Genomic DNA, 19,357 nt, shown 5'->3' with positions numbered 1-19,357 from the left:
ATGCTAAGCCATCAGCACCCTCAGTGCAAGGCATATTCCAATGATTTCTCAAACTGACCATGGAACCAATTTCTACTGATCCCTAAGTCATAAAACTTTTGAATTACCCTTAGTTCATTAATAATGTATACAGTAACAGTTCTCATTTGCATTGAGGGTTTAATCAGACCCATGTGTCACGGGTAACAAGTAAGCCACAAAAATCATCAAAGTGGATACCAAGATTTGTTTTTCTATGAGCTGGGCAGGCAGACTAAAACAGCACATCTTTTCTAAAATTAATTTTCAACTCCCTCCCAATACCTGTTTTGGCTTCTAATTTAAAGTAATTCTCATTTAAACTAATGACAGAGGTTGTACTTATGAGAATTATTTGTAGCACTTTCACCTTTGTGATGAGTTTCTGATCTTACCATTAATGCTAGAATGCTTGTATTAATATATACATATCTGAAATATTGGAAGCTATGAAATTAAATCACCACAGTCCATATACTTACAAAACAGTACTATTTAAAGAGAAAAATAAAACAAATATAAAAATGTTAAAATGCAGAAACAAAGTACCAGATTATAAATCACAACCTCAACTTAATTTTTAAGTAAAAATCCAACTTTAAAAACCATACAAGTATTCAGAAGAAACCCATTCCTGAAAGTTTAACGGAAAGACACTATAATTTTAAATACCTTAAATAATTCCTTTAATTATTTTTTCTTGAAATCATTCATTGGTTCATACTCTTCTGATGGCACTCAGCAATATGCATTTTTTTAAAAAAACAAACCCAAGGTGCTGAAAATCACATTATTTTTTTTTCTGTGAAAGGTCTAATAGATTTTTGTACTGAAGATACATTACAGTCATTATTATGGTACTTGTAATTTGCTTGCTATGCTCAGTCACAAAGCTGCAAGTCAGTACATCAGGATGAGATATTTTCTTTGCAAGTTTATTGATTACGTTTTTTGTGGATTACACGTACTACACATTTGTGTTTTCTCCACTCCTTCAGACTTTGCTAAAATCCTGGGGTTTTGTCTGGAAAAATAACACAAGTACATCTGTCTTCATTCTTTATGAATATGTTTGTTTTATTGGGTGCCTTGTTGGACAAAGATGCAAATGAAACTTCAGAAAAGAATTAATAACTTCCATAGAAAGGACATTTTAACAATGGTTTTGAAGACTGTCAAGAAGATGTTTACAGACTTCAGGCAATTTTGAAAATTGTCAAAGACAATAAAAATAAATTATTTTGAACAACTTACCTTCAGGGCAAAAACAATCATAGTTGTTGACATCATTCTGACAGATAGCACCATTCAAGCAGGGAGCTGAATCACACTCATTCATTTCTATTTCACAGTGCTGGCCTGAAAAACCTGCAAAGGAAGCAAGATAACCTTGGATTTTCTTCATATTTATGTGAGTTATTAACATGAAACTTTTATTCCAAATGTTATTCCGTAATTAAAACCAGGAGGTGTTATGATCCATATTCCCTTGAAAAAGGAATGGAAGTCAGACCTTCTTTATTATGCTTACAATGAATTAAATTTCACTCATTTCTTATTCAGTATTGCAAATACATGTCTTTATTGCTGGAATAAAGTAATAAAAAGCAGGAAGTACTTCCAGAAACTGAGAAGACGTTCATAGAAATATGCAAACACTATAAAGATTTTTAATGTTTTGTTTGTATTGATGTAATTTTAGTATTTTTAGGATAATGTAAGAGAAAGTGCATCAATTATCTCTCATCCATTATCTGGTGATTTCTACTGTGGAGAAGAGCATTAAAAAAATCAAGATACATTGAGGAATAAGAAAACACATGCCATGCCGGTCAGGTCTTCAGCCCATGTAATGCACACAGCTTAATTACAATAGATGAGGAATGTGTATATGTTGCTAAAGGAAGGAAAACAGACATCATCAAAACAAAAATTCCAAGAATAACAAAACTTACAGAGAGAGGGTAGCTCACTTTTCTCCTTTCCTAGAGGAGCTCTGACACCGTGTGCTGTGCACAGGTGCACTGGGGCTGGCAAGGGGGGGCTATGAGGGGAGAGGGTGGGGCTTCCCTGGGCAGGACACAGCCAGTTCTGACCGGTTCCAGATGGTTCCAGGAGGCTCCAACCCACTCCCCCCACTGCCCTGCAGGGTAGGGATGAGCTCCACAGGCAGGATGGTGGTGGTGGTGCCTCGGAGCAAGCGTACATAAGAAGTGACAAAAGACTGATCAGGCAAAATGAGGATTAGGGGTTAGAAAAGGGGTGAGAAACAATTGCATGAGTACCCAGGTCAGAGAAGAAGGAGGGCAGGAGGTGTTCCAGGTGCCTGTGGAGAGGGCAGTGCCAGAGCATTCATCCACGCTGCAGCCCATGGAAAGCCCCTTGCTTGAGTAGGCAGAGGGGCCCTGAAGGAGCCATGGAGGCCACACAGGAAGAGGGGAAAAGTGTGAGGAGGAAGGAGCAGCAGAGAGGAGCTGCTGTGGACTGATCACAGCCCCCATTCCACACATCCATGCACTGCTTGGGGTGAGGAGGCCGTAGAGGAGCAGGGAATGAAGGACTGAAGTTGACCCTCTGGGAAAAATGGGATGGGTTTTACCTGTGACATCGACAGGCAATTGATCTCCTTATCTTTATTCCATAAGATTTGTTATCTTTTCTCCCTCTCCCATGCTGATAAGAAGACAGGATAAGAAGGTGTCTGGGTGGGGGTCTAAAGGTCAGCCAAGATCAACCCACCACACATCGATCTGTGTTCTGTATTAATTCCAAATATCACCGCTAATCTTTTCACAACCATTAGCATATTCAGTTTGATTAGAAGAACAAAATAAATCATATCTTCATTGTTACTAGAAAAAAAAAATTAAGTACATCTATATATAAAAAGAAAGTGTTCCTGTTGAATATTTTTCTTCTGCTCAGTTCCTTTCCATGTACCTTAGACTAATTATTCAAATGGAGAAAATGCATTATTTTTTTATTATGTTCCTAGGACATGAACTTCAGAAGATGTATAATGAAAGTACACTGTTAAGCAGATGTTTACTTATGTAAAGTAAAAGATTACCAATTATTTTATTAAGGAATTATTTTTAAAACTAACAAAAGAAATCAATAAATTTAAAAAGTGTGCATGTGAGGAAAGTCAGATGAGTTTACATCTTTCTTTTTTTTTAATCATCTTTAAAGTCCCTCAACCTTATCTCATTTAGGAAAAAAAATTCAAAAGGCTTCAGAATTATAATGCAATGTCAATCTATGATAGAGTTTTGAATACCAGAAAAAAACAATTTGTATTGAGTTGATTATGCTTTTAAGAAAAAAGCAACAAACACAGATAATTAATGGAGTGTCCCAGCATGATCAATGTGTGAGTTCTTTTCCCTCTTTCTTGCAGAATTTATTTATGAATTCTAATATATGGTTGAGCTCTCACATAAGATACTGATCATAACCTGCAGAGAATACAAGAGAAGTCAGATCTCAGATGTGCTTTCAAAGAATCTCCTTTTCATTCTTTCTTAGACTGAAGTTTCTAGAAGGCACCACACAATCATCATTATTTGGATTATTCTGTGTCATATATTTCCCACAAATCCACCTCACATATTTCCCACAATTCTGCCTGTCTGTCAAAGAAAATGTAAATAATTACTAGGAGTAAACATATGGATGCTGGAGAGTATAAATCATGCAGATTAATATGAGGTAAACTGTAACTCCTGTATTCATTTCACAGATATTATAATTAACCAGCATTTCTAGCCATGCTGTTACATTTGAAATGTGATTAGTCCTTACTTTTGATAGGCTATATCACAAAACATTAATGATAGAAGTATCATGCAGGGTACAGATTTTTGGTTAAGAACACATTATTTTTTCCCAAAGGCCTTTCTGCTGAAATGAAACATTTTTTTCCACTTGCACATGTAATAAAAAAAAGCAGAGCCATTCAGGGTGAAGCATCATTAAGGTCAAACCAGGGAACTCCAGACTGTCCCTTCTAGATTAGATTTTGTTGCATTGTGGAACTGGCGTAAATAACCCAGGCTGTCCCCACAACCTAGACTGTCCCCACTTGTCCTAAGCACTTTATTTTACTACCACTTGGATATTTGATAACAGAATTCATTTTCCAAAAACAGAAGTATAAATTATTATACTATTAAATAAAATTACTATACAACGTTAAAGTAATGAATTAAAATTTGTCTAATTTAGCTTTCAGTGCTAATTGTTTCCCCATTAATTGGTTATTTTTGTGTTGATTGCATTTTATGTGATGCTTTAAGTGTAGCCTTTAAGACAATATTAAAGTGTGAAATACTTGGATGCAGCTGTTCTCCCGGGAAAAACATGGGGGTTATCTAAATCTTGGAGTAACCCTTCATGCAGGCTGAAATGCACGTTTATGTCTATCTCATTTCAGTTGAGAGTAGGTGAGTTTTTTCACACAGAGCCCAGACAATGCATATTGTTTTAATATCAAAATTGCCAGCCTGGCTACCCTTGAAGATGAAAAATCTACAGTGAGGGATTAAGAAACAGACTGCCAAACTACAGGGGACAACAGTGTGGATACTTGTAACATGAATGTTTGGGCCATTATAGTTTCAAGTTTCCAGCATGAAAAGTACTAGTTACCTTTTCAATGTTCTCCTAACCAATATATTTGTAGGCAAAGATGTCCTTGAACTACTCATTAAGATGAATCTGTCTCTTCCCAGCAGCTTTATTTCTGAAACAGGGTCCTATGGCCCCAAAGACAGAACCCTGCATGTGACACCTCCAACTGAACCAGGAACTGACACTATTTATATTTCTGCTTATAAATAGTGCCTAAGTAAGTAGTAGAAGATAGGTTAAGCTCTATGGTATGATAACATAATTTGCTACCTAACTGGTTTAATGATACCATGGATCTCACAGACCCATGTTGTCACATTTATTTCCAAGACTAGTCCTACCCAGTCTGGCTCTCTTCCTGTTGGGAATTCAGAATAGGTAACTTGTGTATTCTGATTTGTACCAGCTAGTAACATCACATCAAAAAAAGTGGAAAAGAAAAAAAGAAAAAGGAAATTAATTGCTGTTGAAACAGCATTTTGAGAGTCTTACAAACTAGTACGTTTAACAGCAACATCCTTTAATCTAACAGCTCCATTAACATATCCTAATGCTTAACTCAATATTTGGTCATTCCTTACAATTTTATCATCAGAACTCTATAGTGAGAATGTAAATAAAACCCCTCATGATATAAAGTGGTAGCTGACAGCAATTTTATCTATGCGATAACAGGAATGTTCTCAAGTACTTAGCCTGCATATTTTATATGCAGTTCTGTAGCAAGACGAACCTCTTTTAGGGCTCTTCAAGGTCCAACCAGGTGTTCCAGCAGAGACTCACAAAAAGCGCTCTGAGCTTGACAAGCTGGCTTGACTAGCCTGGATTGGTGCTATTGCTTTGAGAGCGACTGACATCTCTGCTGGCTTGCTCAGGACTGAGCTGAGCCTGTGACTCAGGCCTCACCTTTTATTGGCCCCCGGTCCTGCTCACGTGCAGTTAGGGCCTGCCTTAATCAGGCACAGGTGGGCTTAACACAAGCTCATGCTCACTCCCTGGCAATTAGTGGCACCTGGTTGCCTCATTTCACTACACAGTTCTGTAGAAGAAGAATTTTGCCATTAAAAAAACTTAAAAAAAACAATTGCAAAACCAGAATCAGTTCACACATTACTAGACAGGTTCTGTAGTTTCAAACTTCCAAAGGAAAACATAAAATGAAGTAGGTTTAAAATTTGTTTTACACGACCTAGTGAGGTCGTTGAGATGGATGTTGTGAGATGATGATGTGAGAGTCTGTCCTCATTGATTTGCAATTGTCTCAAAAGAACAATTTTAAAGTGAATAGATCTGGCTAGGGTGGAAGACCTGGCCTGGGCAGAGCTGAGCAGGGGATGACACCCTGGAAGAGATAAGAACTACTGGGTGGAGACTACTCCCCTTTTCTGAGGGCCAGCTTTCTGGGATGTCCCTTCAGGCACGATTACCCTGGGCAGGGTGGAGGAAGCCACCTTGATTGTACTGGTGCTGATGTACCTGGCTGAGGGGGCTGGAATGGAGGGGGAGTGGCACCTGGCAGGAGATAAGAACTGATGAGTGGGGGGGGGGGGACTGCACCCTCTGCAGCAGCTCCCCTGCAGGCAGCCTGTCTGCAATGGCTCTGATGCCAATGACCCTAGCTTCTGTGGCAGCTGACTGAGAGCTGCCCCCTTTGGAACAAAAGGAACTCAGGGGTATATATGGCTGTCCATGCTGTGGCTGTTGTTGTCTCTTGACCCACCACCATTTTGCATCGGACCCTGTACAGGATCAGCGCCATCTTGAGGAAACTCGCTGGACAGCTGGACCCTTGGTGGTGACTCTTTCTCACTCTTTCTTCCCAGTTTCTTACCCTTTTTCTCTACTTTTCTCTCTCTCCTATATCTTCTTTTTCTCTCTCCCTCTTTTGCCTGGCTCTATAATTTTGCCTGTATCAACTGTCAAATAAAGTCTGCTTGCACCTGACCCTTCTAGAGTTGGACTTTGTTTTGCAGATCCAAAACAAAAATAAATTTAAATGTTACCTCCTACCGTAACAGATGTATTCTGGGATTTGGTGTTGAAACATTGTTGTAGACCTCAAACAAAGCAAAAGGACTGCCTGAGAAAGGACTGCCTGGCACCTATGGAACTAACAGCCTGCATGTGGCCTAGGGTCTCCATATAGAGACAACACTAATAGAGATAAAGATTGAGTAGAGTGGGGCAGAGGTCCACTCCAGTTGCTCAATCTGATATGTCTCATCCAATTTGAATAGCATTGAAGTCACTTTTGATTGAAAAAGGCCTATAAAAGGAGGACCTGTGTAGCGGGAGGAGCCATTCTTGCTTCTGAAGCTCGACGAGCTGCTGGTCTCTTCCAGGACTCCAGCCACCACACAGCGCTTCCAGGGTAGAAGTGTAGCGGGAAGAGCCCTTCTTGCTCCAGAGGCTCAACGAGCTGCTGGCCTCTCCATGCCTCACACCACAGTGAGCTGAGCTTCCTCTGTCGGTGTGTGTCCCACCTTTATTGGCCCCCTGATCTTGCTCATGCCCAACAGGGGCCTGTCCTAATCAGGCACAGGTGGACTCACACCCACTCACTGGCAATTTGAGGCACCTGGTTCATCTTGTTTCTCTACCGACCTGTGATGGGATCTGGGAGCTTGGCTGACATCAACCCTCCCTTGTTGGTTGGCCTAGCCCTGGATCCAGGATTGGTAATTTTCTATTATAAAATGGCTACAGTTAGAAGGAACCCTAAAAATCACCTAATTCCAACCCTTCTGCCATGGGTAGGGATACCTACCGCTACGTCAGGTTATCTCTTTAACTTTTCTCATACTATTCTCTCATTCTCTCAATCTCTCTCCCTTTTCTTTCCTAAAATCATTAAGTAATGGAAGGCCTACTGTAATTTTTTTCCCAGGCTGTGCAGCTTGAACATATATGTGTTGTGACTTTTGTGATCAAAATCATCAGCCTTTATGGTTGTACAGCATGCTCGCATGCAAAATAATTGAAGTATCAGCTTTTATGAGTTATTCTTTCTGTAGTTTTAATCAAATCTTATGTTGAAATGCAGAATTTGAGTGTCATTTCACCTTAATCCAATTCTTAATCTCTCTCCTCAGAAGGATCAGGCCTGAGTCTAAGATCAGTTGTAGCTGCACTTTGGCTCCCCTCTGAGAAGGAGGTTATAGAGCATGAGGCTTCAATCTGTATCTCCCTGTGTGCCCTATCTGGGTCATGACAGACTTAACTTCCTGAGTGAAGACACGTGAAGGTTGTTCATATTTGAAACACAAACAATAATTTACCATGTATTGAGATTATACATCATGAAAATGAATGGCTGAGAGGCAAAATTAATTAATATAAATATTTTAAATTTGAGCAGTTTACGTACATGAATTACCACAAGTTTAGTTTTTCTTTAGTGAATTAAGACTTACTTCTTTAATATATGGTAAACTGAGAGTCTTGAAGAACATGTTAGATTCCCAGAGAAGATGTTATTTTTTACAGAGGACTCATCAAAGTTCCTAATTTAGAAGTCCAGAAGAGTGGATGTGGAGGCACACATTGTGCAAATAGCGACATACTAAAATTTAAAATTTCAAGTTTTGCAACAATGTCAAGTTTGAACCAAAGAAACTGCAAAGCTCTGAGTCCAGAGCCTTTTGCAAAGAAATAATGAGAAAATTGTTTCTTTCTTACGCAGCAAATATATATCTTCAAGGTTTTTTTATTTGTATCAGAAAGCTCTGCAGATGCACAGACATTCAGGAGTTCTATCTAACAAGGTAACTGCTGCCAGCTTCAGATGATAGAATAAATGTTTGAGAGGTTAGATTGTTAAAGGCAGGTGGGAACCTTTATTCATTCCTTTTACAGAGAGGCAGCTTTCTCAGAAACCATTTCAAGAATCTTGTCTCAGGGTACTGGTGGAGAGCAAATATCCAATACTTGATTTCTCAAGCCTTCTTTATTTTTTTATATTCATTGACTGGTAAAGTAAAGCGCTGTTTTTTAAGAAGCCTTTGATTTAGCATCTCTTGTGTTTCCTTCTGTATTTTCTATGAAGTTTGTCTGAAAATTTAGTAATTTTCTATTCAGGATGCCTGAAATGAGGAGAAATGAAGCTTTTGCTACTTATTTTCTTTAGGTTAAATGCTATGAATTATTAGCTAACAACTGTAATTGTAGTAATTTCTTTCTGCTTTTTCTTTACTGCCAGAAGGAAGGTAAGAATTTCCTAAATGTCATAGAGCAAAAGCGAAGGGATGGAAAACAAAGCTGTGATCAAAAGCAGTACTTCTTTAACAGCATGAGAGGCAAAGAAAAATCTTCAGTATATTAGATGATGTTGTTAGACACCAAAATGTCAAGTTACCATCACTTTTATTTCTTATAATAAACTATCCTCATGATTTGGCCTCTTTGAACAATTCTATATGGAAAAGATGAGAGAATACTACTGTTTTGATAATTTCTCATCTTTCTCAGTAACAGTAGCCATCCTTTATCCTGTGTCCAACAAAAGGGGGTCAGCCAACTAAAAGAAAAAAAACAAACAAATAGATACACCAACTCATTAGAAATGCTCCATAATGGAAGAAAAAGGAAAGGTATTGAAGATCTCACAACATTTTTCAACATGGGATATTACATCTTAGAAGAAAAAGACAGAAAAGGAGTTTTTTCAAACTAACAAGGGACCCACACAAGGGGAAAAGCATCTCACTTTCTGAGAAGCTCTACTTTGGAAAGCAATTCTGTTAAACTGTGATTGACAATTTTTGTTCTTTGCAAAGGTATTTGGTACTATCACTTCCATATAGCTCACAAGAAGATAAAGAATTCAGTTTAGGCAGCTGAGGTCTCTTGTTAGAATTCTTTGAATAATGATTTAAAAGCAGACTGTCTGCTTTCATCAAAATGAAGAATTCTTTATGTATTACTTGGGTCTATATCCTCACCTGTTAACAGACAAATGACCAAACTGAAAGAGTAAAAATTTGATTCCTTGTTAATTTTTTAATTTTGGATAAATAAGAGGGACACACTGATCACATCAACTGTGAGGATAAAAATTCTCACTCCACACAATTTAAAATTTAGTTTCTCTGTATAAAAATTTTTCTAGGACCTTGCTTGCATCAAAGAATAAAAGCATGCCAAATCAAAATAAAACTAACTTCTTTTTATTAGCAATTTTAATTTGTGTATGAATTTCCCTAGAAAATATTGGGAGAACAAAGAATTAAAGGGATGAATCTTTGTCATCTCCACAAACTATAGCTTGTTGCAGCACATACTCCTTCAGCCTTCTAGATGATCCATTTGATTAAAAATGCATTTATCTCAGTTAATCTTTGTACTGCTGCACTCCTAGAGCAAACAAAATTATACATTATAGGGTAATAGCTTATGAATTCACTACTTTATGGATATAATGGAATGCAACAGCTTTATTATATAGAAACCAAAGTAATTTGATGATACAGAGAATGATGAAGTAGCTCACATTTGTAAAAACTGAATCACTTAAATAAACCCATAATTGATCCTGCCCTCTACTTACAACAATTAACAAATTATCCAGGTTCTTTTCTCTGTTTTACTAATCTGTTACCCTAAATGACCCGTTCAATGTCTTTTCCCCTCTAAAAAACATTCCTTTAACCCATCTATAAAGATTCTTTAAATGATTCCTTAAACACGGCCTGTAAAAGTAAACAACTGAAGTCTGTGCTGGTAATACTTATAGTTTCTGACACTTCCCTAAAGTTAAGTGACAAGCAGCTAACTAGGTGGAAATAAATTTAGAATGAAAACATGGTTATCTGAGCTCTGGCTCAAATTGTTTTCTGCTTTGTTTTGTTTTGTTTTGTTTTGGTTTTTTTCCTGAAAAGACAGAAAATTAACATTCATGGAGAAAAAGCCTCAGTCTTCAAAATGGAAAAAAATACTTTTCAATATTACTTTCCTCTTTCTGAGCACTTCCTATTCCAGAAATTTTCTCCTGAAAAGTACACTTTGTAGAGAACATCCTAACAGAGCTACTGGCAAGTGTATTACTTTGGTTGTTTTTGAAATAAATACTTAATATTCTTATTGTTTTTTCTAATAGTGTCAAAATGTTTTAGGAATTTCTGCTTCCCTTTCAGCATCCGAAAAAAAAAACCAAACCAAAACCAGCCCACACATTGTCAGCCATCCTACCTTTTGAGACAGTCTGAAATCTGAGAAAATATAATGATACAAGAGCTCCCAGACCTCAACATGTCTGGTTGGGATACAGCAGCAATTCCCTGTGACAACTCATGGCAGGGACAGCCTTTCTCAGGAGGAATGTAAATGTCCAGTGTCTGCTCTTGATATTCTGAGGATATTACAGGAGAACTAGTAGCCAAGCAAAACTGGGGAAAATACACAGTTGCAGGTAGCAGAGACTTTTTTACAAATGTTTTCATTATATAGCTTACTTCATGGTGTTACAGCTGTTCATAACTGCCTTTGTTACATTACAAACCTAAGGACTGGGAGGGAAGAAATTAAAGGCATAAGTTGAATCTGCCTTTAACATAATTGTTTGGTGTACACAGTGTAAATTATCCTCTCTGCAAGATATGAAAGGAAAATGTCCTGATGGATTTTTATTTCTGTATCTTTTCCTTGTCACATTTTAAAAGAATTTGTCCAAGAGACAGACAACAAGTTAAATGCATTTTATATTTATCTTAATGTGTTTCTGCTGAAGTAGATTATTAATATATACTTTTCAATGTTTCTTGCTGATCAGAATGCCAACAGATGACTGACGCCTCTTTCACACACATCAATTAACTGTCTTAATGTGCTGGAAAGACATGAGGAAAAGTGAGCTTCATTTGCATTTTATCAAAATCAAGATGTGTAGAGAGCAATGTTTTAAACTACATTATAAAAAAAGTATTCACATTTAATTACCTACTTTGAACATAATGAATTAAGTTAGACAAGAAAATAGAAGAAAGCAGTCAACTAAAATACAAATATATTTTCATGCTTGAAACCGTACCAGCTTGATATAACTGGGATACCATGCAGGTTTCACCAGTTCCATACACATGAAAATATGAAAAGAAATTGACATGAATGCTAACAAAGAACATCAAATTATTGCTAACAGATATCATAAAGGACTTGTGAGAGGAAATAGTATATTTGTATTTAATTAGTTTATTGAGATGAAACTGTAAAACTGTTAAAGTTTTTAAGTGAAAAAATACGAAAGATAAGTCAAAGATGATAAATGTATAAAATACTTCTATTATGCTTTTTATGAGTAAAACTTACTTAATTTTTAAGCCAAAAAATTCAGATTTGGAAAACTAGGGTAACATAAAAATGGACATGACTACTACAAAAATGAATATGAAAAAATAATTTAGACTGTGCAAAATGCAAGGAACACTAAGAAGCTAATTCAGAACAGTTGAGATCAACCCCCTTTTCTTTGTAATTATAAAGGTCACAGAAATGTAGCATGCAGCTTTGTTATACAAATGCATTCACACCAGAGCTTCACTGTACAACTATATCAGTGAAGTTTTTCAAGAGTACATTGAGCCAGTGATTTCAGTCAAAAATCACAGAATCTCAGCAAGGCTGAAGTTATAAAGGACCTCTGCAAGTCATCTGGTCAAACCTTCTGCTCAAACAGTGCCATCTAAAGCCATGATCATGTCCAGGTAGCTTTTGAATATCTCCAAGATTAGAGACTCCACAACATTCCTGGGAAATCTGTGTCAATGTTCAGACACCTTCACAGTAAAAAATGTTTCCTGATGTTCAAGTGTATCTGCTTGTGTTTAATTATTGTGCCCATTGCCTCTGGCCACTGGGCACCACAGAAAAGTCTCATTCAGGTAGTTATACACTGATGAGATCCCACCTGAGCCTTCTCCAGGCCCAGTACTCTTAGCCTTTCCTCATAGGAGAGATGCTCCAGTCCCTGAGTCATCTTTGGGGCCCCTCACTACCTGCAGTAGTTCAATGTGTCTCAGACCTTGGAGCTCAGAGCTGGACAGAGTACTATAGGTTTGGACTTACCAGTGCTGGGTAGTCAAAATGCTGTTTCTTTACCAAAACCCCCACAAAACTGTAAGTATTTACAAGCAAAATGCAAAAGTAACATTGTATCCAGATTATCTGATTTAGGCAATTAAACATAATTTTCATTCTTGTTGTATTTATAAATTTAAAGGAAGCATTTTCTTGTTACCAAGCATCAATACTTCAGTAGCAATGCTCATATTGTATTAAGGAAGTTATATATATATATTTATATATATAAAACAATATACATATTAGTATGGTAATGTAATTCAGAGCTTGATCATTAAATAGGGTGTTTGTATTAGCATAAATTGTAGGTAAACAAATTGCAATCTGCATAATTTGTCATTGCTTTAACTGAGTGACAAATAGCCATCAGAGCACATAGCAGATGATGCAGCTGCTATACAACTTTTCTCTACACTAAAAACTCAAGGATACAATGCATCTGAAAGATGAATTGAAATATTAAATAAGCTTAGTTCAAGTATGGCAAGGAAGGAATTGATAATAGACTGTTTCTGGGACTACAGGTCTGGAAGAACTCAGCATGATTATTTACTGAGGATATAGTTTCATAATTTTTTTACCAACACACTTGCACCAAAGTAATTAGTTTCAGCTTTCAGGCTTTATAACTGTATTTGGAGTGATATACTCAAGATGGAGATGAGTTCTCTGTTTCTACTGACACTAGCCATAGTTTTCTCAGCTAATGGAAAGGTAACATAAAGCATAAATAGTCAAGAAAAGGACTGCAATTCACATGGAATTGATTTTGTGAAAGAAACCTTTTACATATATGAAATTTATTTTAAAAAAGAGAGGAATTTTAACAGAACTGTAGATATTCTGTGATGACATATGCAGTAAAGTGATTTATTATGTTTCATACGTTAAAACATCAGAATTATTTTGTTTTTCAGACAGTAAGGGTAAGGAATAGATAATAAAAAGAGAACATTTGACGTAAATAAACCAAGAAACTGTGGGTCAGCTCCAAAAATGCAGTTGTTTAAATAGAAGATATGGAATGAAAATATATTTCTAATATTCAATACATGAGAATTATGATTACACCAGAAAAAAAAGATCTAAATATTTCCTTCTCATTCTTAGCATTAAGGTCACAACCACAGAAAATTTAATCTGCATTATGAATATGTCAGAGAAATGAGAGAGATTTCTTGAGCCCCATAAGCCTACAGGCATCTTACTTAACAGGAACTCACTCGATGCGTAAATCTATTTGTCCACATCTTTACTCAATAAAGATGCACCTCCTCACAAAACAGAAACAATATATGTCTATCATTTGTTAACTTCATTAATTTCTACAAAATGAGACCAGTAAAAATGTGGTCTAAGATCAGTTTTGCTGGAGCTTGAATTCAGACACTTTACATCAAAGTAATAGTTTTATAAAGTACTAAGACTCCTAGACATTTTCCAAGGATGAAAGCATAAAACTGAAAAATATTTTATGTTACACCCTTTAAAATTTCAACTCTTAAAATGTCAAACTAAGCCAGATACTAAAGTAGGCTACATTTGAATTTATTGCACTCAGGTTATGCCCTGAAAAATAAGGCCCATTTGGAAACAGAATTGTCTACAGCTCCAGCAATTATGTGTGAACTTTCCTTGTTGAGGCCATGTTTTTTTATGTTTTGATCCCAAAGCAAGATCATTTTTTTTATTAAAAGCCTATTCTGAGAACAAAGGAACAAAACTTCAGTCCACAGAACTGCTTGGATAGAGACCCAGAGGAATGGCACAGTATTTTCTACTTCAAATGCATGTTGGAAAAATAAAGGAAGAGGCTCATTAGAGGAAAGCACTACTTTCAAGGAAGACATTTTCTTCTTTCAAGACATTTTTTACTCTGACAGCATTCACTGGAACCTCCCCAAGGATGGAGGTCCTCATCACTGAAACTTTTCAACATGTCACTTGACACAGGGTGCTGGAAATTCTAATCTAGGATCCATTTGCCATGAAAGGTTGGACCAAAATTTAGGTTATCTAGTGTAGCAACATGTAAGCTAAAAGTAGATATGAGTATTTCTTCTAACTCTGACAATGAGAAAAAAATCATCAAAAAAGAGATAAATATCAAGGGTACAAAGTGATATTGATTTTCCACAAGACATTTAAATTACATAGTAGAATGTTTTAATCAGGAAAGAGCAGTGAGACTCTGGGCTACCATTGTGATGGTAAAAAAACCCAAAACAAACCCAAAACACCAACCAACTCTAGCATTTGGAGATCGGAGAGATCTGTTGCTTCTTCTCCAGTCATTGACCACTTCTAAAAAGACTCTGAATCTTTTTCTATGTCTCCCATTAGGTATTTGTAAACAGTGATAAAATCCCCCGTACTCTTTCCCTATTAAGGCTGAACAGGCCCAGTTCTCCTCATATTTCCATATACAACCTGCATCAGTACCTTAACCATCTTGCTGGCCCTCCATTGGACTCACTGTATTATGTCACTGTCTGCCTTGTGCTGGGGATCAAGTATAACAACACAGTCAGTGAAACAAAAATTATTTCCTTGTTCACAAATTTTGTTAAATTACCAAAAATAGTATTATCATCCATTTCAGTTAAAATGTGTCCAACATATTATACGAAGGTAAAGATTATACTTGCTACTGCTACTTGATGTATAGTTACGTACTCATTACATCGTTTTGAAGAAGATCATCATCTCTCATGATCTTCTTAAATCTGGATAAATGAATTCTGATAGTGTTGGGTAGTGTTGGAGAGGATAAAAAATTACATGACAATTTTCACATGATAAAATGCTAGCTTTTTATAAACAACATATATATCAGCAGCCCCAATAGGATAGAAGAAAATATTTTCCCCAAAATCAAGATTGCATATAAAATTAAATTTAAACTGCATAAAACATTATTCACAATAAAGAAATTTCCTCAACTGTTAGAATCTCAGGAAAAGTAGATAAAGTAGCTCTTACCTCTTAATCTGAAATTTCTAATAAGCCTGTAAACAAGATTTTTCTTTTGACCTCCTCGTTAAATGTATTGTGCACAGTTTAAGAAAAAAATATTACACAGGTTAGGAGAGAGAGGGTACAGAAAATCACATCAGCAACAATAATTAGGGGTTTTCCAGATTTTGAAAACTTAAATCATTCTTTGATACAGTTTGTGGGTTTATATATAACATGTGCATTGAAATATTAACAAGGAAACCATAAAGTCTGCCATCGAGCAAGGAATATGATATAGAAGACTGTTGTGCTTCTACAAAATTCCACTGACTTCCACAGGATTAATTACTCCACCTGAGGGTGTTCCCAACAATTGTACTTAACTTTCCAGATACAGTACTATTCTAAAACAAATTAATGAAATACTGGAGATTAATCTAGAAATATTAAAGAACAGAATCTCATCTCTCACATGTTTCACTTTTCTAAATCTATATCCAGATGATTTGTTTTATACCTCTGTCTGTTCAGGGTTAAGCTATTACTAACTCTCTGGGTTTATAAGGGGAAAGAGGACATCTGTAACTTAGCTATCTTGTCTTCTGCAAAACATCCCACATCCCTAAGGAATTTCATGTCAGATTTTTATTTTTTAAGCACTCAGTAGTGTGAGCTGGGGTACCAAAGTATCAGAAAACTTCAGAACAAGGAGAGCGCACACTTTTTCTAGTACAAGGATTAGAATTATTTGTAGAGGAGACAAAGTTTTCTTGACAGCCAGTTCAAGACTGCTGAACAAATTTCAGAAGGAATTAAGAACAAGCATATAGCAGAAACTACGTGTAGTCAATTATTTTTAAAAAAAATCTCTGTATGATTTGTCCTTGCAGAGAAAAATAAAGACAGACTTGCATGTGGGATATACCAGTCACACAAACCATAATGCAGGCCTGAATAGAAAACCATGCCCCCTGACAGGATGATTGTATAAAAATGGTGCAAACTGAGGCTTACTGATTTTACTTGTGCTATGGTGGGAGATCTTCCAGGCCTTTCTTTAAACCCACTCTAATTTTCAAATGCCCAGTGAAATTTTTGTTTAAAGATGAAAAGCATCAGAGTGGTTTCTTCCATTCTTGTTAAGAACAGCAATTTTATTTTTTTTATTTCTTTTTTTACATTGGTATCTGTCTTTTTGAAAGGATGTCATTACTGCAGACAAATTTATAAAGCTACATCGAAACTAAGGATGCATGAACAGCACCTGGGTGCCTCCCGTTGATAAAAGGCTTCAGATGCCAGCACAAAGAGCTCTGTTCCAAGTGAAATGCTGAACCTATCTGATACCACAGTCAGCACAGGGACAGCTATTGTTTCATTTAGGCCTCAGGGTCCTCTTCTTGCATTTGTGATTTTCAGAATTTACAGTTTAGGTGTAAAAATATAACAGGATTAACAGCTTGAATAAAAGGAATTTCTTATGAAGTGCACATAGTTGTAAGGAAGTACAGCACAAGGAAGTACTATGTAGCCAAATTTTTCCCTGGTGTAAATGTATTAAAGGCAATATATGTAGAAGGATTTAAAGAAATGTTTTTGCTTGGCATTCTTGAGCTTGGATATGTGCTTTCCTTTTTTGTTGTGTCTGTTGTGTTTTGTCTAGAGATATTTTATTCTACATTTACTTTTCTAACAGATTTTAAACTGAGATCAAAGAAAAATATTAACTGACTGTAAAAGAAATGAAATGTACAAATGGTTTAAAAAGAATAGTTGCACATCTGGACTCTAATAACCAGATGGGAACTTTTCTATCCAAGAAAGTAAAATTCTCATGCATATGACTGTTATGTGTTTATTGCCCAGCAGACGCACAACACAGATGTCTCATGGAGACATGGAGCATTCTTAATTTCTTTTAAATAATTCAACAGAATATTAACAATTCCAAAATCCCTTAAATTCATAAATCTGTTTAAATTAACTGTCTATATAAGTAAAGTATTCATGACACAATTTCACCCTGTGAAAAGCTCAAACATAAGTTTAAAAATAATCTGAAGACTAATCTTAAATATAAATTCCAAAATGTTCGATTTAAGTAGCATTTGATCTAGGACTTCAATGTCTGCTTTTTGCCTCTTGCAGGTAAAGCCTGCATAAATTCTATCATATAAAGAGTTAATGAAGGCTCCTTAATTCCCTGTAATTTATCAAGGCAAAAATGCTGAGTATGACTCTCAATGCAATGGGCTGAACTGACATCCTTGAAATTTGATAACTATTCACCCCAAATAGAAACCCTTAATGTGACTGCCAGAAGGGAAAACCAAACCAAACCAAACCAAAAACACCCCCAAAACCCAAAACCAAACCCAAACATCTTAACTTGAAAAAGCAGATTAAATTGTAAATGTCAGCAGGCAGTAGATAATCGTGGATATAGCTGTGGGTAAAAATCTCAAGAAGTCTACAAATTGTAAGATGTAATCATTGTGTGGATATATTGTAAATTTTGGTAACACCTGGACAAAAAAAAGTTGCATGTCTTCACTCTTCCAGTTAAAAGAGAGACATGAAAGAGCATCATCCATAAAAAAATATTTATTCTTACAGTCAAACAGTAGGAGTCAGTATAGTTTTTTTCCCTTGCAACAACAGCATAACAAATTTCTCTTCCATCTAGTATCTTAGTGTAGTGGTGTGAAGCTCTGGTCAGGATAAAGGGAAAAAAAAATAAAACCAAAACAATGAGAAGTGAATACTCAGAAATTTGAAAAAACAAGTTAGTGCCCTCTGAGGACAGTAGCTAAATTATATTTAGTATAAAAAATAAATAACCATAAAAGAAAAAATTCATATTTGTTATAATATTTAAAGTCAGGGCAAGCCAAAGTACAAACTTAGCACAGGCTTTAGTACTGCGGTGGTAAAATGTTGGTGTGATGATTCTGAGGCATCTAAACAAGCAAATAAAATGGTTATCTTTATGATCATTTCCTACTGAAAAATGTTTTCTCCTCACATTCATGAAAAACAGAGTAATCTGATTTTACAGAAACACTGACGATGGGCAATGAAGTAGTTATTTTCCACAGCACTCAAGATGCACCATCACCACTTCCTGTAACAGAGAATTTTAACAATGATGTGACAGTTTAATGCAAGACCATGGAGACCAACTACTTTCTGTGCCGTTACAAGGTGAGATAACCATGACAAAATAATTTCTGTATGTGTCTATAGGGATCCCATTATGAGTCTATCATGCTGGCATTACACTGTGAAATTATGATGGGGAAAAAAAATAATTCAAATTTGTACTGCATGATAATGTTGTTCCAGCATGAGTTAATGATATATAGCAACTGAAATGCAAGCCTTTCCTTCCCTGTATTTTGATTAGAGCTCTGCCTAACCAAGAAGTTTTGATTCCCATGTACTGTAAAAAACCCACAAAAACTCAATATAAAAGTAAATTATCAGAATTGCTTTCAGTTAATTGTGTATTCTTCTCTACTCAGTGTAAAAATTATGACTTTATGCTAAATCAAGATGTTGCTTTGCAAATTTACCCTCAACAGAAATTCACTTCATAGAGACAAACTAATCCACATAATAAGGAATCAATTATCTGTGCCCAATAATCTAAAAAAATAAAGTACCTGCTCATCAG

At 36.0% G+C, this 19,357-nt stretch overlaps 1 protein-coding gene across 1 annotated transcript in view; it reads right to left on the bottom strand.

The window, feature by feature from the left end:
• Positions 1–19,357, bottom strand: part of EYS (eyes shut homolog) — a 709,634-nt gene that overhangs the window by 531,566 nt on the left and 158,711 nt on the right. The gene's annotated exons all lie outside the window — the stretch shown is intronic.

This window comes from Calypte anna, chromosome 3 (genome assembly GCF_003957555.1).
Source record: "Calypte anna isolate BGI_N300 chromosome 3, bCalAnn1_v1.p, whole genome shotgun sequence".
Taxonomy (NCBI): domain Eukaryota; kingdom Metazoa; phylum Chordata; class Aves; order Apodiformes; family Trochilidae; genus Calypte; species Calypte anna.
The sequence above is the reverse complement of the archived record's forward strand: the minus strand, read 5'-3'. Positions and strand labels throughout refer to the sequence as shown.